This window comes from Bos indicus x Bos taurus, chromosome 1 (genome assembly GCF_003369695.1).
Source record: "Bos indicus x Bos taurus breed Angus x Brahman F1 hybrid chromosome 1, Bos_hybrid_MaternalHap_v2.0, whole genome shotgun sequence".
NCBI lineage: Eukaryota > Metazoa > Chordata > Mammalia > Artiodactyla > Bovidae > Bos > Bos indicus x Bos taurus.
In genome coordinates this window covers 78,881,079-78,902,068 of record NC_040076.1, presented here as the reverse complement: position 1 = coordinate 78,902,068, position 20,990 = coordinate 78,881,079, and the positions used below count along the sequence as shown (strand labels likewise).

The 20,990-nt window shown below is 44.7% G+C and overlaps 1 protein-coding gene across 3 annotated transcripts in view; it reads left to right on the top strand.

Moving 5' to 3' along the window:
* LPP (LIM domain containing preferred translocation partner in lipoma) overlaps positions 1 to 20,990 on the top strand; it is a 745,809-nt gene that overhangs the window by 18,474 nt on the left and 706,345 nt on the right. The window lies entirely within an intron of this gene.

Sequence of the window (20,990 nt, the reverse complement as noted above, 5' to 3'; positions counted from 1 at the left end):
TGAAAAGGCAGCTTGCATGTTTCATTTTACCACCTACCTGGACAGACACTTTAGGGATGAAAATGTCAGCAGGCAGCTTGGCAAGTGGCACACCAGAGGCCATAATATTGGCTGGTGGTGCATGCTATCAAGGTTGACGTGTCAGCGCACGTAGGACACTGCAGAGACCCAGCGACGCCATTGACATGTGAAGCTGCCATTGGAAATGGCAGTCAAGTTTGGTTCTGCTCCGGGAAAGACTTTTCCAAAGTTAGAAATTTACCTTGTGAATCCTTTGACTTCTTCTTTGTATTAAACACAGTTCTCATCTCTTGGTCTTTGTGATTAGTTGTTTGGATTTCCCGTTATATAGGCCTGCCTAAAAAATACAGAAGCATTTTGAAAGCTTTGATCTGTATAACATTTGAAAGCACGGGTTTTGGAGCTAGGCTGCGTCCTGGCTCCACCATTATTAACTTGACCTATTACCCAGTCTCTTTAGACTTTTATTACCTCATCCTCAGAATGAGGAGAAGAAAATTACTGTCTTCTAGTTGTCAGGATTAAATGAACTATGTGAAATGCTTAGAACAGAGCCTGACACATGCCAAGTAACCATTAAATATTATCTGCTGTTATATGTTGGAGAAGGCAGTGGCACCCCACTCCAGTACTCTTGCCTGGAAAATCCCATGGATGGAGGAGCCTGGTGGGCTACAGTCCATGGGGTCGCTAAGAGTCAGACACTACTGAGCAACTTCACTTTCTCTTTTCACTTTCATGCATTGGAGAAGGAAATGGCAACCCACTCCAGGGTTCTTGCCTGGAGAATCCCAGGGATGGGGGAGCCTGGTGGGCTGCTGTCTATGGGGTCACACAGAGTCAGACACAACTGAAGCGACTTAGCAGCAGCAGCAGCAGCTGTTATATGTGTTATAAAGTCAGAAAATTGTGGTTTGGAGATGTTACAGGTAAATGAGGTTTTGTGTTTTCTCTCTGTGTTTTTTATTTTTTTTGTCTTTTTAAATTTTTTGTTTTGGAATAGTTTTAGCTTTATAGAATAGTTGTAAAAATTATACAGAGAATTTCCATCTATCCTTCACTCAGTTTCTCTCATTTTTGACCTCTTAAATTAGCATATTGTGTGTGTGCTCAGTCGTGTCCAACTCTTTGAGACCCCATGGACTGCACCCCGCCAGGCTCTCTGTCCATGGGGATTCTCCAGGCAAGAATACTGGAGCGGGTTGCCATGCCCTCCTCCAGGGGATCTTCCCCCACCCAGGGATCGAACCCATGTCTCCTATGTCTCCTGCATTGGCAGGCAGATTCTTATCACTGTACCACCACATTAGCATAGTACATTTGTCAAAACTAAGAAATGGATGTTGGTACATGACTATTAACGGAACTGGACTCTATTTAGATTTCACCAGTTTTTCCATTAATGTCTTTTTTCTTTTTTGCAGGATACACCTCAGGGTACCACATTATACTTAGTTGATATTTCGCTACCCTAGAGTGGCTTTACAGGTTTTTTTTTAATAGCTAAGAAGCCTATTACAACATGTAACGCTGAACCCATAAACTGGAGCAGCTGTGGTTGAAATGGTGCAGGACGGGACTGACTTTCTTACACTTCCCTACTTTTTCTATTTGAATAGGCTCTGGTAAAGTAAGGCTTAAATATCACCATAATACAGTCTCTTTGTTTCCAGGGAAGAGACTGAGGCCCCAGAATGGGGAGTGATGATCCTAGGTGAAGCTGGAAGCCCAGTGAGGGTCAAAAAAAAGGATTGTGGAAATACCCCAATCTTGTCCCTGTTGTTTAATGGATGAGTGAACAACAGTTAGGGACACTCTGGAAGATCTGGGTTTGGATCCAGGCTCTTCCACCGTATGTCTCAGTTTTCTTATCTGTAAAGTTGGTTCAGTGGTCAGTGATACCTCAAACAGTACTTGATACAAAGTACCACCATTTACCTTATGAAAGTTAAGTAAGCGAAGATGCTTACTTTTAGCATAGCCTGAAACATCGTAGGTTCTCAATATATATTTCAAAAAAAAAGAAGCCTTGAAAATTAGAAAACTTTATCCTTAGAACTAATTTCTAGAAGGCAGGGACAAATTGATATGAAACAAAAACCAGTCATTCATAAGGAAATCTGCGATACTCGGAAATGGAACCAGTGTTTGAGTTTCTGATAAGCGGGATATACTGTCTGTTTTTATTCTTGGAGGCTTTTATCATACAATACTACATTATGTTGCAGTCTGACTTTCACACAAATTGGATCCCAAAACCTCTTACAGGAATTAAAAATACAAACTCGTGGGCAGTATGTGTTTTATAAATTACAGAAAACAGTAGTGTAACGACATGGCATAGTGAGTACAGTGAAGGCTGCGGCAGGCACTGGCACCCAGGAGGAAGACAAGGGTGTGGTAGCTGAGACGCATGGGAGGCAGGAAGCGGGAGGAGGTGAGGAGGTGTCCGGCATCGCACTCAGTGTCAGGAGAGATGGAGGGAGGCCACCTCCAGCGGGGAGGCTCGGTGGAAAAGCTGAGGGTAGTCAAGGCAGTCGCAGAATCCTGGAGAAATCAACCTTTTGATAGCCTTCAAAGATTTTTAAAATTTTAGGCTTGTTAAGAGTAGTTTTAGACTCACAGCAAAACTGAGAGGGAGGTACCGAGATTTCTCACATGTCCCCTATCTCCTGCACAGGCAAAGCCTCTCCAGCTGTCAGCATCTCCTCCCGGAGTGGTTTGTTTGTTGCAGTTGGTGAACCCATGTTGGTATATCAGTGTCACCCGGCGTCCATACTTCACATTAGGGTTTACTCTCAGTGTGGTATATTCTATGGGTTTAGACACGTGTATAGTGACATGTGTCCATCATTATATCATACAGAGTATTTCACTGCCTTACAAATCCTGTCGTCTGCCTATTCATACCTACCTCTCACCCCCAAATCTGGCAGCCACTGATCTCTTTACTGTCTCCACATGTATCCTTTTTATCCTGCCATTTTTGGTTGTGTTGAATGGTAACCAACTGACTTTTAGAAACTGACCTCCATTGCCTTCCCTCATTCGTGCTTTGTCACAGCATTTTCTCAGGCTGGGTTGCTGTTCTCTACCATCATCGCCTGTTTGAATCCAAATGTATCTTCAGGGCCAGCACTTCCTCCATGAAGCAGGCCTTGATTTTCACCCTTGGTCCTAAGCAGGAAATAATCCCTTCCTCTTATGGTCTCTGTCTGGACTGAGTGCAGGGCACTGAGCACTTTTTACCTTCTATTGTAGTTATCTGTGTCCCTATCTTATTTAGGAGTTTTTAACTTCTTTAGACATTCATTCTTATCTAGAATCTGACAGACATATTACAAATGCTTGTTGAATGGATGGATGGATGGATGGACAGGTTTGACATCATTCATACTACTCAAACTTAATTCCTTTAGAGTAGGGATTTAACCCGCTAATCTCTATATCTCCTCAGTATTAGCACTGAGACTGCTACTGCTAAGTCACTTCAGTCGTGTCCGACTCTGTGCGACCCCATAGACGGCAGCCCACCAGGCTCCCCCGTCCCTGGGATTCTCCAGGCAAGAACACTGGAGTGGGTTGCCATTTCCTTCTCCAATGCATGAAAGTGAAAAGTGAAAGTGAAGTCGCTCAGTCATGTCTGACTCTTAGCGACCCCATGGACTGCAGCCTACCAGGCTCCTCCAACCATGGGATTTTCCAGGGGAGAGTACTGGAGTGGGGTGCCATTGCCTTCTCCAAGGTGCCTGCTATTTGTTCATTCATTCATTCCACAATAGACTTTCAGGCACTACTTTAGGAATGAAGTGATGAATAGTCCATTTGTTGATAGCCTACACAGAAAATAGACTATTCTTTGAAATATATTTTCATTCTTGTAAGGTTGATCTGGGATTGATTTTTTCTTTTGACACAGAAGAACCAAGCAAGAAATGTTTTGTTTCATCCGCATGTGTCAAAGTGGATGCTCTCTCATTCCTTCAGCTGGCTTGGTAATAAAGAGATACTGCTGGGCTGAGACAGGCACCAGGGTCTATGGTGGTCCCTTACTGCTTTCCTCAGGGACCAGTCCTCTTCCCAGTGTGTTGAAAGGTAGTGCCAGTATTCCACGATGATCATGGTTGGGCTTCCCTGGTAATGTCTCTACTCTTATTTTCTTAATATAGTGACAGGATGCATGCTGCTGAGGTGGTAAATGGGAAGAAGAAGTGCAGTGAACTGTCTGTTTCTTGGGGCCTTCTGTATTAATCACAGGAGGAGGTGTCAGACACGGCCAGATGAGAGAGCCAGCTGACTGAAGTTCATGTCGGATCCAAATTAGAATGGCAAAATTGGGAGACCTTGATGATGCTGAACTGAAGAAGCTTAAGGTTCTCAGAGTGGTTAGGGCTGGAAGAATCAGAGAGGTCATCTAATCTAGTGGTTCTCAGACTTGAAGGGGCATTAGGGTTTTCTGGACCCCATCCCAGAGCATCTGATGTAGTTGATCATGAGTTTGTACTTCCCACAAGCTCATGGGTGTGCCAGTGCTGATGAGAACCCCTGACCTAGTCCCACAGCTGGTCTGTTGAGATTTTATAGATGGGGAGAGGACACACAGAGATAGGTGGAAAGGACTTGTCTAGAGTCACACAGATATCAGGAGTGAAGTTGGAGTCAAAACCAGGAATCCTGGCTCGAAGTCATTTCCATACCGTCACTAGAACAATATTATTTTTAGGTCCAGGAACATTATTATTTTTAGTTCTACTACAGGATGATGACATATTTCACCAGCTTTGCCTGATTTGGTCACAAATTTATTTTTGAGGGCCTTTCATTTAAAAGCTGTCTCCATCCTACATTTTCTTACTCAGTTAATCCACATTTTTGACTACAGCTCTGCACTAGGAATTGCACTTGAACCCAAGGTGGTATTATAGCATGGTAGTCTGAAAGCATGGGTCTCAGGAAGTTTGACCTTGAGTAAATGGCTTTTTCATTTTCTCATCTGAAAACGAGAATAGTAATACCTCCTAGGACAGCAGGTAGAGCGCCGAGATTGTACCTGGCCCTCACTCCCTGACCGATAGGCCTGATGCAATCATTGTTAACTGGGTAGAACGTGGTCCCCACCCTCTCATGCATAGGTGACTTACTGAGTGCTACAACTGAGAGACAGTGGGAATTAGAGGAACAAGCACATGACTTGGAATTAGGAGGGCTGAGATCTAGTCCCAGCCACTTAACTAGCTGTGTGATCTTGTGCAAGTCACTTGACTTGACTGAGCTATAATTTGAAGCAGGTCCTTGATGGCTGAGTGGGTGAAGAATCCACCTGCAATGCAGGAGACAGAGGAGGCACGGGTTCAATCCCTGAGTCAGGAATCAATCCCAGAGGAGGAAATGGCAACCCACTCCAGTATTCTTGCCTGAAAAATCTCATGAACAGAGGAGTGTGGCAGGCTACAGTCCATGGGGTTGCAAAGAGTTGGACATGACTGAGTGACTAAGCACACCACATGCAGACTTAGTTTACATTGTGTGTGTGTGTGTGTGTGTGTGTGTGTGTAGCAAGGGACATGTGCCAGCTCTGTGTCCACTGTCTTCCATTCCCAGGACAGGGCAGAGAAGTTGAATAAGATACCCTTTCAGGCGTCTGCAAGGTTGTGGTCAACACAGGAAACAGACATGCAAACCAGATTGGGGCTGCAGGTGGAGCAGCGCTGGAAGGTGTGTGTATGAGACATAAAGGAGGTATCCTGGCAGCAGGGTGATGGAGAGCTCATCGGGGCTGCAGATCAGTGGTCCTGCAGACATGCAGACATGTTTGGCTCCCCAGAAGGAAAATGAGATATTGAGGGCATTTAGGCTCTACAGAGCCACAGTCCTCCACATTCTCTGTTAATCTTAGCAGCTTGCTCACCCCCAGGGTTTTTAATTTGCCATCCTCGAAGGCTGTGGCCTTCTTCCATCTTCCACAGTGGCCTCCTCTTGCATGACTCTCTGTCTGGCTCGTCTGTGAACCTCTTCCAGGCAGTGCCCCCAGGAAACCCTGTGGATCTCCTCCCAAGCTCCTATCCCACCTTTGCAACTCACTTCCTGCCTGGGCCCCAGGGCCTCTGGAGGCTGAGAGGGCTGGCCAGACTGATCTATCTCCCCTGGCTTCCCCTGTGATTCCTGAGCCCCTGCCCTTCTGTGGTGTCCATAGCTGGGACACACTTGTCTGCTCAGTGCATGCTCTGTACTTCCAAATTCCTCCCTTACTCTCATGTTTCCATTTAAAGCCCTTGTGAGCGGGTCTGAGTGTCTCCTGCCAGCACCGTTCCTTCGCGTTTCCTGGAACCCCATTTCTCATCCTGCTGGGGAGCCAGCCTTGAACAGGACTTGAGCACAGCCTCTCTGCAGCCTCTTCTCTTTCTCCAAGATCATGACTTCTGGCAGAAGGGGGGACCAGCTCTTTTTGGCCCTGCTTACCTCATCTTCCTTGTTCCCTCCCATGAGGCTTTCTTCCTTTTTATCCTTGTCCACTTAGTCTCCTGCCTTGGGTCCGCTGGACAGAATGGCATCTTTTCCTTTGCCCGGCATCTATGCCTTACTCAGAAGTAACTTGTGAAGCCACACAGAGTGTTCATGGGGTCTGCTTTTAGGAGGATGTCAGAATGGCCTCTGGCAATGCTTTGTGACAATAAGAATATGTTGGTTTGATTTCCCAACTAATTTTATTTTTAGGTGCAAACACACACACAGCAGAGCCGTGTTAGGAATGAAGGAGAATTGTGTTGTGAGTGGCACTGAGTGCAAGACTCTCACCTGCAGTTCTCTCCCTGCTCTGCCTGTTCTTCGTGATCGTCCCCTCTGTTTTAGAGCAGGCATCTCCCCTCCTGTTTTCCAGCTGGCCTCTGCCTTCTTGCTTATTGTCTCTCTTGGCCTGTGGGTAAAATCCTTTCCTGGGCACACCTCCACCCTGCCATCCATCCGACCTTACCTCAGTTCTAGAAGTGTCTCTGGCCAACCCCTGTTAGTCACATTCTATAGCTGAAGCTACCACGAGTGTGTTAGTAAGCACTCTCTTGCATGCCTGTGACTTTTCATGTCCCTTCTTCTTGGCCCTGGGCCCTTTGTTTCTATTTGGTGAACACCTGCTCATCACTCAAAAGGTAGCACAGATGTCTCCATCTCTCGAACCTCTTCTCAATCTCTCATGAAGAACTGTGAAAGAATAAAACAAAACCAGATTTTCTAAGCATTGCTCTAAGAGCAGCACATGCTCATAATATATTTCAAATATATAGAACCAATATATGTAAACCAATATAAAGGAGGAAACGAGACTCACTCATAAATCCACAGTTTAGATACAAATGCTGTTTGTTTTTAATATTCTTGAATAGTTCTTTTCATTACTTTCTGTTGCATTTTGCTGACTTGACACGTTATGGTATGTACAGTTTTGTATATTACCATTTCATCAAACAGTGGAGTACGAGCACCTTCTCATGGCACTGGGAATTCTTCATACTTTTTGATGACTTATGATGGATATTATTCCATCATAAGAATATACCATCATTTTTAATCTTTTCTTGGGTAGCTGACATTTGAATGCCCATTTTTTCATCATTGATAAAAAATGTGATGAACATCCTCTTTACTACATTTTTTTCCTGTACCTCTGATTACTTTCTAAGATATATTACTTGCACATGGAAAATGCAAGGACTTTTTTCACCCTTAATTTCAAAATAATTCATGGTAACTGAAGAAAGTTAGGAACCTAAGGAAAAGCACAGAGAAGAAAAAAAAACAAACCAAAATAAAACAACCACCTGCAGCCGCTTGCAGTAACCGGTGTGAAATCTGTGTACTGTGCATCTCGCTTTCTAGCCCAGGTATTGGCAAGCATATTTGGGTAAAGAGCTGGATAGTAAATATTTCAGGCTTTGCAAGCCTCATGTGATGTGTCACATCTTCTCCTCCTCCTCCTCCCACTCCTCCTTTTCCCCCTAAAAAATATAAAAACTGTTACTGGCTAGAACCATTGCAGTTCTAACCTCCATGGTGGCACCATGCTGAATGTCCTATTGATATTTTGTATTGTTCTCCTCCATAAGGTAGGTGCCTCCTCATTCTCCTATGGTTTTCTGTTTCATGCTGCCCAGATGTTATTAATGACTTAATGCTGGAATGCCCATGATACCCTGGCTCCGCCTCAGATTTGGAATTTAAAGCATGTTTAAATGTGAATGCTTGCTGAGATTTCTCTTTCCCACGTCTTATGCATCTCTGTCTTGCCAGCCCCAGCACAGTGCACAGTGGTACTTAACTGATGCTCAGCAAGTTTGTGTGTCAGTTTACCCTGGCTAATACCTGTGTTCAGAACATTGCTATTCGAGATTTGTTTCTTGGGTTGGTCACATCAGTATTACCTGGGACTTGTTAAAGATGGAGACCGTCAGCCCCACTCCAGAATCTCATCTTAACAAGTTCCACTTGTTAAGTTCATCTTAAGTGATGTGTGTGCACATTAAAGATGCTTATTCCTTGGAAGAAAAGTTGTGTCCAACCTAGACAGCATATTGAAAAGCAGAGACATTACTTTGCCAACAAAGGTCCATCTAGTCAAGGCTATGGTTTTTCCAGTGGTCATATATGGATGTGAGAGTTGGACTGTGAAGAAAGCTGAGCGCTGAAGAATTGATGCTTTTGAATTGTGGTGTTGGAGAAGACTCCTGAGAGTCCCTTGGACTGCAAGGAGATCCAACCAGTCCGTTCTAAAGGAGATCAGCCCTGGGTGTTCTTTGGAAGGAATGATGCTAAAGCTGAAACTCCAGTGCTTTGGCCACCTCATGCAAAGAGTTGAGTCATTGGAAAAGACTCTGATGCTGGGAGGGATTGGGGGCAGGAGGAGAAGGGGACGACAGAGGATGAGATGGCTGGATGGCGTCACTGACTCGATGGACATGAGTCTGAGTGAACTCTGGGAGTTGGTGATGGACAGGGAGGCCTGGCGTGCTGCGATTCATGGGGTTGCAAAGAGTCAGACACGACTGAGCGACTGAACTGAACTGAACTGTGCACAGTAAGGTTGGGAAGCATCGCTCTAGTGCTCACGTCCACTCTTCAGGGCTTGTGTGTATTTACAGGTGCACCTTCCCCATTCTCCCACTGGTAGGACACTCCTAGTGGTGGACCATGTGTCTGTGCTGATTCAGACTCATCTGGTTGGCCAACACAGTTTGTTTCACAGCTGCCATCTTGCCTTGGCTGGGAGAGGATGTGTTGGTAGAAGGAGTGAGCCTTTAATTAGTGCCTGTTGTGTGCGAGGCCCTGTGCCAGGGTCTTTATACGTATTTCCCAGGGGTGAGGCATGATGATCTCAGCAAAAGAGGACATAGGGGTCTTTAAGGTTGATGAGTCTTCTTTTTTTCCCCTTTGAATTCCTTTTTTAAAAATTGAATTGTAGTTGATTTACAATGTTATGTTAGTTTCAGGTGTATAGCATAGTGATTCAATATTTTTGCAGATTATATTCCATTTAGGTTATTTCAAGGTAATGGGTGTAATTCCCTGTACAGTAAATCCTTGTTATCCATTTTATATGAAAGTGAAAGTCACTTAGTTGTGTCCAACTCTTTGTGACTCCATGGACTATACAGTCCATGGAATTCTGCAGGCCAGAATACTGGAGTAGGTAGCCTTTCCCTTCTCCAGGGGATCCTCCCAACCCAGGGATCAAGCCCAGGTCTCTCGCATTGCAGGTGGATTCTTTACTGGCCGAGCTACTAGGGAAGCCCATTTTATATATAGTAGTTTATGTCTGTTAATCCAGGCTTCCCAGGTGGTGCAGTGGAAAGGAATCCACCTGCCAGTGCAGGAGATACAGGTTCAATCCCTGGGTCAGGAAGATCCCCTGGAATAGGAAATGGCAATTCACTCCAGTATTCCTGTCTGGGAAATCCCATGCATAGAGGAGCCTGGCAGGGCACAGTCCATAGGGTAGCAAAGAGTCGGTCATGACTGAGCAACTAAACAACAATAACAATAGTCTGCTCATCCCATACCCCTAGTTTGTCCCTTCCCACTAAGGCCAGTGATTCTTAACCTTCAGAATCAGCAGAGAATTTTAAAAACATATATGTGCCCAGCTCTCACCCCAGTCCTCAATCAGAATTCCCAAGAGCTAGCCTTGTCCTGATTACTTAGAGAAAATTCCATAAGTGTGTTTGCCAGGCATCCTGGTAAACAAACCAACAGTTTAAGTCAGTATCCAGTTGTGCAGATGAGGAAAGTGAGGCTCAGAGAGATCACCAAGACTCCGGGGTTACCTAGAGTTTAGTCTGAAGCCAGGACTGGATTCAGTGTCTTCTGCCTGAGGATGCAGCCCCTGAGCTACTGCCAACCTGCAGTGATGGGTGGGAAGTAAGCCTGGTGAAGAGGTGGCACCTCGTCCCCGGTGCTTGAGGCAGATATGTTCCAGGGTGGCAAGTGGGTCGGCAGCCTGGGTGTGGGTGGCAGACGTGGTCACATGCTGCCCTTTCATCCCCATCTTGGCTCTCCTTCCTGGTGCCGTCATTTGGGACTGTGATCAGGGAGCTGTATCCAAGATCCCTGATCCAAGTGGCCCAGGTAGCTGCTGCAGCATCTGATGTCCTTCATTCTCCAGAATGGGGGGTGGACGGCACCCTGCAAGGCCAAAACTCAAGAATCTATGTTCCCCCTGACTCTTCACTGTCCTCCCAGTGCCAAAGTTTTAATGGGAAATCTGGTCAGCCCTGGCTTCCAGTCCTGCCAGCCAGCAGCAAACAGAATGGGATGCTGACTGAGGTTTTGCAAAGATCTCCTATGGAAGGGTGGACAGGCATCACCAAGAGGTCAAGGGTGTGATTAGCACTCTGATTATGCGGTGGGCCAGAATGGGAAACAGGAATAGAACTAATTACCATGATCGCTGCACTTTATCAAGTGCTCACTGAGCCGGGCACTCTGCCTGAATTATATTTCCTTTTCTTCTTTAGCAGCCATGAGAGGCCTAGGGTTTGATGTCTTCCCCTAAGTGGCCGGCTGGGAGGTGAACCCAGTTCTGCTTGATTTCAGAGTCCATACTCTTAGTTGTCATGTGACACTGCTTCCCCAGCTTGTCCTGTGCTTGCCCTTCTCACCCGCCACTCCTAGGGATTCAACCGGAAGCCAATGGAGATACAGTGAACTCAGTATTTAAGAAGACACAGTAAAAGATATCCCCAAATGAGGTCCTTGGAGGTGTTCAAGGAAAGATACTGTGCCTCTTGGTGGGAGACTGTCAGTTGGGAATTCGATTGGCCAAGATGTTGTAAATCGAATTGGAGGATCCAGTCAGAATACAGTAAAAAGTACATTAGGTGAAAATGTATAGATTGAGCACTGAAAAGCAGTGAAGTTTTGATTTTGTATGGCTTACTTCCAGCTGTGAGAGCTATGCTGGGGTGACTTCTCAGTGCCTGGATGTGCCATGAGTGTCCTGGGGTGTCCGGGGTATAAGGACCTGCCCACAGGGAGCTTCCCATCTAGTGGGGATAGGAGGACTTGCTCCCATGAAAAGATAAACTATCCAAGAGCAGACAGTGTGGGGAAAGTGGACGAGAGTGTGCCTTGTGGGCCCAGAAGAAGGGATGAGTTCTGTGATCAGGGAACTGTGCTTCTACAGTATTGGACCTGTAGTGGGCTCTTAAGGATGCTTAGCCTCCTTCAGATGGAGCTCACTGACCGTGTGATGGGAAGGCAGGTCAGGCCCTGGTGTGGAGGGCCTTGGATGATAAGAAATCGTAGAGTGAGTCTCTTGGGCTTCTTCTGAAAGTTATAGGGATCTGTTAAACAATTGTTTTCCAAGTGGTGGAGTAACAGCAGGTGTGCCTTATCTAATTCCATTAGCATTTGATGTGTGGCCACTGTGGCTGGAGCAAGCAAAGCCTACCTCTAAGGATGAGCAGGGATAATCTGGAAGGAGAGGTAGGGCAGGGACCTGTCAGGAAGAGGGAGCTGTGTAGGTAAAGGTGTGGATGAGGGGTGATCTTGAGGGTTGTCAGGGTCTTACAACTCTTTGCTCTCCTTGCTCTTGACCTTGGCTTGTGGAGCCAGAAGGAATTGGGAAGTTCCCAGTACTTTGGTCTCTCTGTCTGGTACCTTCTAGTAATTGAAAGTTGAAGCAACTCTTGGAAAAGTTCCTTTTTCTCTCTATTTTTTACTCTTCTCTTCAGCATGAAATAGATTCCACTGTGTATTGCTAACCTATCAGGTGCTTTATCGTCCTCCCACCGCTTCCAGCTGGGAGAACTGAAGTCTAAATTTTAGCATCTGTTAGAGTGGTCCAGGGACACTGACTCATGGAAGATGTGCATTGCTGCCCGTGAGGAGGCTGGAGTCACGAGTGGATAGCTTGATTTCCGTTGTGCCAATACTCGTTTAATAATTTGCTTGTCCTTGGCCTTCTGCGAGGCCTGAATACTTTGAGGGCAGCCTCCGTGTGTTTTCAACTCTGTATGCAGGCACAATCACAGCATAATTACATGAATTAATTGCTCAGTACGTTTTTGCCAGAGGTATGAATGAGGGGCTTCCCTCATCTGCCTTCATATACTTATGCCCAAAGGAAGTTATCTTACCTCCCGTTGCAGTATAAGACCATTAAGGATGAATGAGAGAATGCCAAGGAAGTCCCCTTAAAATTCACAGGCTGGCAAGTATTGAGAGTTCATGGAAAATTCTCATGGAAGTGTCTGGGTAGCTGGTGGCCAGGTGGACACTTGCAAACTTACAAATATGGACCAAAGCATGCAAGACTCAGCTATATTTAAGTAGTTAATATCAGTACTGACCTTGGTTCAGATTTCGGGTGTCCAAATAAAGGCCCAGGATGACCATGTGTCTCCAAGAAGGGTCAGGGTAACAGGAGCTGGTCAGTAGATGTGATGTAGGGAGAACAATCCTCAGGCTACATTTTTTTTTTTAGTTGAACACCAAACTCTAGGTTTCTTTTTGTACAGAATAGCCAAGCAGCATCCCCAAATCATGGAGTTGCCACAATCAATGTGGAAACCGTTGCATACAGTAGGTAAGCTGGATCTTAAATCTTTGTTTCATGGCAAGGTCATGATTCAGTCCTATGGGAAGCCTCCCCTCTCCTGTGCCTCTTCTCTTTCCCAAACAGAGGAAAGTTGGCATCACGCTTGTTTATGGGAACAGTTGTGGGTGAATATGCAGGGCAAATTAGCAGATGGACACAGCACTGCAGAAGGCAGGCCTCAGAGGTGTGCCAGGCAGATGCACACATCTCCTGGGCCACTCTCCCGAGGAGCCTGGCTGTATTTAGAAGGTCTCAGGTGGACAGATGCTGAGATGCAAGACAAGGACGTGAAGCCAGAGCTGCTGACTCCCTCAGGCTCGTGGTGATGGAGCTCAGACTTCTGGGTTTTTGGTGGATCATGCTGTGTGATCCTTTCCTACCGAAAGCAAGGACCCTGTGGAGTGCCAAACTTTGAGAGAGAAATGCTGAGCCAGGGCCCTCGTTCCTAAAGGCTCTAAACACTGAGATGGTGACAGCTAAGGTGTTGGACGGTATGAGAGGGAGCCATTAAACACCAGCACAGGTGTAATATGATGTTTGGGAAATCCCTAAAAACGGAAATCCATGAGTGTTGTGCTGAGCTCTGAGAAAGGTTTGCACATGGTCCCTGGCCTTGTTTGTAGAGATGCCTTCTTTTCCTATTTTTTTTTTTTTTTTTTTGATGGCACAGGGAGAAAAGGTTTTGGGTTTTAGAGCTAGAGAAGCCTGGTTTTGATTGTAAGCCCAGTTATTCTACAGCTCCATGACCTTGGGAAGGTGGTATCTTTTCCCTGAGCTCCAGATTCTTCAACTGTAAAACAGGGGGAAAGCATTTTATTCTGCCGGGTGGTTGTAGGAATTGGAGAAAAAGTCTGTCAGGAGTGCTGGGTGCTCTGAGTTCTGTTTGCGCCCATCTGCCCTGTCGGCTCCCTGAGGTCAAGGTTCAGGTCTGACTCATCTGTGCCCTTGCTGTAGTATTGAGCACATGCCTGGAACACAGCGGGTGCCCAGTGAATGGGTCTTAAGTGACCAAAAGAAGAGACGTGATCAGGCTGATGGCTGGCACTCCCCTGGCCTTAGAAACTGGAGAGGAGAAAAAATGGTTTAGGAATGGAGTGTCAGGCCTGAGGGTTCCTATTTCCTCATTCAGGGTGCAGGCTGGGATTGCCTGGAGCCACAGTTCCTTGAGACTTACCACCTCAGGCTGAAATCTGCCTCCTTTAATTACCTCCTTTCCAGGGAACAGGAGTTCTTGTTGTCTGCCCAGAAGCAGCTAATTATAGCTCCAACCTCCAGGCCGTGGTGCGCTTCTAGGCCACAGGACTGTGCAGCCTGAGCTGTCTGTTGATTTTGGGGTTTCCTCAGGGATTCTTTATGTTTTCAAGTTTTCACTGGGGTCTGCTTTTTATTTTGAAGCCAGTGAAGAAAGAGGGGCATACAGTGTTTAAAATTTTATGGGAGGATGTTAGGAGAGAGAGAGCTTGGGGAGAGTGGGAAGAGGGGTTTTTTTAAAAGGGCATAGTGATTTAAAGGGTCTTCCCTGATGGATCAGTGGGTAAAGAATCCACCTGCAATTCAGGAGACAGAGGAGACTTGGGTTCAGTCCCGGGATTGGGAAGGTCCCTTGGAGGAGGAGATGGCAGCCCACGCCAGAATTCTTGCCTGAAAAATCCCATAGACAGAGAAGTCTAGCAGGCTACAGTCCAAAGAGTTGCAAAGAGTCAGGCACAGCTGGGCATCCTAGCACAAAGGGACCTAAAAAGGGGACTGGTTGTGTATTTAGTATCTCCCCAAGAATGTCCCTTCATAATGATTTTGCCAAGATATATCCTCCACATTTGACCTCTAGGACCTCTGAGCAATTCCTTTTTCCTCTGAAATATATATGTTTTTAACCTTTTAAAAAATACTTTATTTTATATTGGAGTATAGCTAATTAACAATGTTGTGATAATGTCAGGTGGACAGCAAAGGGACTTAGCCATATATATACGTGTATTCTTATTTTTAAAAATGTTAAAAGATATTCAAATAAATGCTCATAGTAAAAGTAGAGTAAAATACCTCAGAAATATTTATTTAAAAAAACCCAAAAAACTAAGAAGAATTTCTTCTCCCATCTCTCTCAACCTTAATCCCTTCTCCATCTGTAATCATTTTTTCTTTTTAATTCTTCTGGTGGTTATTGTTATGTCCTTAAATAGTATGCTTATATCTTTAGTTTTTAAGTTCTTCGTTTTAGTTGTGCCTACTGGCTTTTATGATAGGAAGGACTAGCTCATATACACACTGACACTTCCTATCCCCCTTCCTAAGTTTTGACAGTTGGATCACTTTTTTTGCTCTCTCTGGGTTGGTTTCCTTTATAAATTTATATGATGTGCATACATCTCCATTCCTTGCCATATCAACTTTTGGCAGGATCGCTTCACCCACCGTTTTGTAAGATGAAGATGTTGAGGTTTCTCTGTACCTTTCCTCTCCCACTTTTACAACTTGTTATGTTTTATGTTACTTTTACCATCTCCAGCTTTTATAAATGCATACATGTCCACATGCACTTTTATAATTTTGAACCATAACTGAATCTTCTGTGCTTTGTCTGTGAGTTGATTCCAAAAGCTGAAAACAATCAACAGCATTTGCATTATGATTTCTAGGTAAATATTGCTCAATACAGGGCTAAGTCATGTACTGTGGTTTCATTTCCTTTTCTAGGCTTCTGAGGTCACCACCTTTAAGCCACTCATAGGGGACTGAACTTTCCCTTAGCATCAGAATCTAGTAGATCCTTCTAATTCCCCTCTACTTGTTGAAAATCATCCCAGTTTGTTTGTTTTATTTTCACATGGAGCCTCTTGCTTTTTTTGTTGTTAATATTCTTGGATTTTGTGGTTGTATTCTTTTGATTGGGAGAAGAAAATCAAGTAATTAAGTGTTTTCTACCATATCCTATATATCTTCCATCTTTCTCCTTCCATCTTTCATCCAGCCATTTTCCTGGCTGCTTGGAGTCTATTCTACATTTCTTCTTGAAGTTCCATCAACTTTTTCTTTTCTTTTGGAGTGGTTTCTCCAGGTTTGTGTCATGATTTCTCATGCAGTCTTTTGTTTTTTTTTTTTTCCTGGAGTTTCTGATTGCCTTCTATTTAAACCCCTATGTCTTTATCATAGCTTCAGCTATTTCCAGGCTGACATGGAGACGTCCTGAGTCATGCCATTAGCTGTTAGTCATCATCATTTTTCAAAAGAAAGCATATTATTAAAATATTATCTACCAGTACTTTCTTCTACTTCCTCTTACTAGGCAGTTTGCTTGCTATTTTCTTTTCTCCAATGAATATTCATAAACATTTTCAGGTTATTTTATAATTCTTATATTTTTAATGGCCACTTATATTCCATTGAGTAGAAGTACTATTTTTAAATTTAGTCATTTAAATGTTTTTGGACATGGATTATTGTCAATTATCTATTCTTATAAATACCACTGTTATGAACATTTTAAAGCACAAGGCCTTTTTCACTATGTGTGTGTGTGTGTGTGTGTGTGTGTGTGTATGTGTGTTCTTAGCAGGGAAAGAAAACTGGGAAACTGTGTCATTGTCTTTGAGGCCATATTATAGTAACTATGCTTGTGTTGGATTCTAATAGGACCACCTGGAATTTATTAAGAAACTTTATTTTTCTTTTTTGGGGCAAAAGAGCAATAGAAAGCAGGAGAGAAGCACCACCTCTGAATTGGCACATTGAATTTTCTTGGCAGCTCTAAGAAGAGTTCAGTTCAGTTCAGTTCAGTTCAGTTGCTCAGTCGTGTCCGACTCTTTGTGACCCCATAAATCGCAGCACGCCAGGCCTCCCTGTCCATCACCAACTCCCGGAGTTCACCCAAACCCATGTCCATCAAGTCGGTGATGCCATCCAGCCATCTCATCCTCTGTCGTCCCCTTCTCCTCCTGCCCCCAATCCCTCCCAGCATTGGAGTCTTTTCCAATGAGTCAACTCTTCTCATGAGGTGGCCAAAGTGTTGGAGTTTCAGCTTTAGCATCAGTCCTTCCAATGAACACCCAGGACTGATCTCCTTTAGAATGGACTGGTTGGATCTCCTTGCAGTCCAAGGGACTCTCAAGAGTCTTCTCCAACACCACAGGTCAAAAGCATCAATTCTTCAGTGCTCAGCTTTCTTCACAGTCCAAGTCTCACATCCATACATGACCACAGGAAAAATCATAACCTTGACTAGATGGACCTTAGTTGGCAAAATAATGTCTCTGCTTTTGAATATGCTATCTAGGTTGGTCATAACTTTCCTTCCAAGGAGTAAGCGTCTTTTAATTTTGTGGCTGCAATCACCATCTGTAGTGATTTTGGAGCCCAGAAAAATAAAGTCTGACACTGTTTCCACTGTTTCCCCATCTATTTCCCATGAAGTAATGGGACCAGATGCCATGATCTTAGTGCAATATATTGCAAATGTGATACTGCCTAGAAACCAACAGAGTATCATATCGCCCTTTTTGAGTCTTCTGGGGTTAACTATGGTGCTATGACTTGTGCCTGTGAAGTTCTTCTCACTCAAAAGCTTCCTGTGATAATTTTTCTTGTGCAAGTGTTATTCACCCTGATCACCAGCAACTTGCTCATTTCCCTTATTCACTGGAATTGTCTCTGAGTAACTGTTGGAAAGATCAGAATCCATCCCCAAATTAAAGAGGTGCTCCCATTGAGAATATCCTGTAAAGTCTACAACTACTTCTTCACAAAGTTTATAAGGAAGGGATTTGAAGAATGGCAGGATTATTAGAATAAAGGAGCTACTGTGAAGAAATCCACAGTCACAGGAAACCTAAATTTTGATGTATTGATGAAACTGTCTTACTGTTTTATTGTCACCCTACAGCATGCATTACTCTAAAACTTCATCATTTGGCAGAAATTTACGTATTTACAAGTCTATGTGACATAATTACATAAAAATGGGACCCTTGTTTTTGAAAAGCTTTACAATTCATTGACAATGTTGATCACATGCTAAAGGACATATACTCAGTTGCACTATGAGAAAATTCTGGGCTTAATGAGTCACAGTCTAATTATTTTGGATAGTGGGTGATAATATTATATTGAAGGTGATGATGAGACACATAGATTCAGAATATCACAGCCTGGAGAGGATCTGCTCCAGCAATTCCATTTTAATATGAGAAAAAGGCGACTCAGAGGGAAGACGGACTCACTCAAGATTGTACACGTGGTTAGTGGCAGAACCAAGTTTGTATTCTGTACTTCCTTACTTCTAGTCTGTTGGTCTTTTCTTATATCCTCCCTTATTTAAAATGTTTTCAGTTTTATTTCCAGGTGTGTAAACTGCAGTTCATGGGGCTGGAAAGTAGAGAAAATTTCCATCATCTACAGAGATGCAGAATATTTAATAATGGAAAATACATTTGCTTGGGATGGAATCAGCAAGAACTTAAGCTCTGAGACACAAAGAATCTTTTCTGAGATGAGGGAAAGTGGTGGGCAAGTCAGGGTCCATTTTTAGGATATAACTGGAGCCAAGCTGTTATAACTGATTCTGGGGAACTTGGGGGGTTTGTTCTTGGCTAAGATATTTCCATTCTCTAAAACATGGATTCCACATCTATCGATTAAGAGAGTTGCATTTGATGGGCTGGGCTTTGTAGGCCTTTCAACTCTGAGTTCTGTGCATCTGTGATTCTGTGTTATGTTCTATGTTCAAGACGACTTGGGGGAAAAAAAGTCCCTGCTGAATCACTAGCAGCAACACCTGCTTTGGTCTGGCTGGGAAGTAGGTCAAAGCTTGGCAGACATGAAGATGTGGTCGTTTGCAGGTGTGAGCTCAGCCTGGGTCCCCCTTGTAGACACCGGCCACAGGAAGGATCTTATGCTTGGAGGTGGAGAAAGGCGGGTTTGTGGCTCTAGGGCTGTAGGAGATGGGGGTGATTGATAGGAGAAAGAGACATTTAGGGTGGGCAGGATGAAGGAAGCACAGCTGGTGACTGGTAGAAAGGAGACCCAACATTTATTGACTGCTTATCTTGTGTGGAACACTGGCAACTATTCTTTTTTAAAAACTCCTCCCCTCAACACACTGGGGAATAGGTGTCATCATTTGTATTTTAAGGGTGAAGAGATTGAGGCTTGGAGAGGTGGCCCTAGTGGTAAAGAGTCTGCCTTCCAATGCAGGAGACACAATAGATGCAGATTCCATCCCTGGGTTGGGAAGATCCCCTGGAGAAGGCAATGGCAACCCACTCCAGAATGCTTGCCTGGAGAATTCCGTGGACAGAGGAGCCTTGTAGGCTACAGTTCATAGGATCGAAAAGAATCAGTCTGAGAGTTGTCCCCTCACCCCCAAACACACACACAAATATCAGTGGGAGGGTCATTATTGGGTTTGAGTCCAAATCCTCTTTTCTTTTCACAGTCAAGTGTGCCTTGCTCTGCTCTAGGTGCTGGGGTATGGTGACAAAGGAGACAGGCAAGGTTCATGGCCTTATCTTGCTTGCAGTCTAGGGGGTTGGGACAGACAGCAGACAAGAAAACAGACCCATGCTTTCAGGAAGTGAAAGTGCTAAGCAGGAGAATACAGCAGCATTAGAATACAGTAAGTGACAGAATTGTATGTTGTTTTTTGTATCCTAGTCTGTAAAAGTATCCATTAAAGAGACACACTTACCCAAGGAAACCAGAGGGCTCTGGGGATTGAGATTCTTGAGGTTAGAATTCAGTCCTGGCCCCTGTGACTCAGCTGTGTTACGTGGCAAAATCACCTCCCATCGTTAATATCGGAGAAAGTAATCCCTGTTCTTTCTGCTTCACTGGATGGTGAGGGAGGAGGAAGTGAATCAATTGGATGTGAAAGGTTTTTAAAGCCCTAATAGGTTATAAAAATGTAAGGAACTGTTTGTAACAGCTTTTAACTTTTTAAAAGTTAAACAGTTATCTTTTAAAGGGGTAAGTTCTGTTGATTCACTGCCCTCCTGTACTTTGAGGAACTGTGTGCCCTTTGGTCCTTTTTTCATTCCTAGATGCAGGTCAAGAATGCGGACCCTCATGCAGTCTCAGGAGGGTGTGGATTGGATTTGTCAGAATCAAGGGATCATTGGAGTGGAGCAGAGGGCTGGCCTCTGTGTCAGTCGTGGGGGATGAGGTGGACTGAGGGCGAGCAGCTGGGGCTGGGAGATGGATCGGGCAGCTTGCGGGAGGTGAGAGTGAAACTGATCTAACGCCAGAGCTGCACTCAGCAGGGCTGCTGGGCTGCAGGACTTAAGGAAGATCTACTATGTGCAAAGTCCTGGCTGAGTAGGGAGGGCCGTTGGAGACATTGTAAATCTCTTCAAAGTTTGTGAGGAGTTTGCCCTGTGGGGAGTGTTGTGGATGCTGGGGAATCCTGTGCTTCTGACACTCAGGGGCTTCCTTACAGGTCTTGTTCCAAAAACTATGTAAATCATCATTTAGTTCAGGAGTCTGTTCAGTTCAGTTCAGTTCACTCACTCAGTTGTGTCCGACTCTTTGCGACCCCATGAATCACAGCACGCCAGGCCTCCCTGTCCATCACCAACTCCCGGAGTTCACTCAGACTCATGTCCATCGAGTCAGTGATGCCGTCCAGCCATCTCATCCTCTGTCGTCCCCTTCTCCTCCTGCCCCCAATCCCTCCCAGCATCAGAGTCTTTTCCAATGAGTCAACTCTGCATGAGGTGGCCAAAGTACTGGAGTTTCAGCTTTAGCATCATTCCCTCCAAAGAAATCCCAGGGCTGATCTCCTTCAGAATGGACTGGTTGGATCTCCTTGTAGTCCAAGGGACTCTCAAGAGTCTTCTCCAACACCACAGGTCAAAAGCATCAATTCTTCAGCGCTCAGCCTTCTTCACAGTCC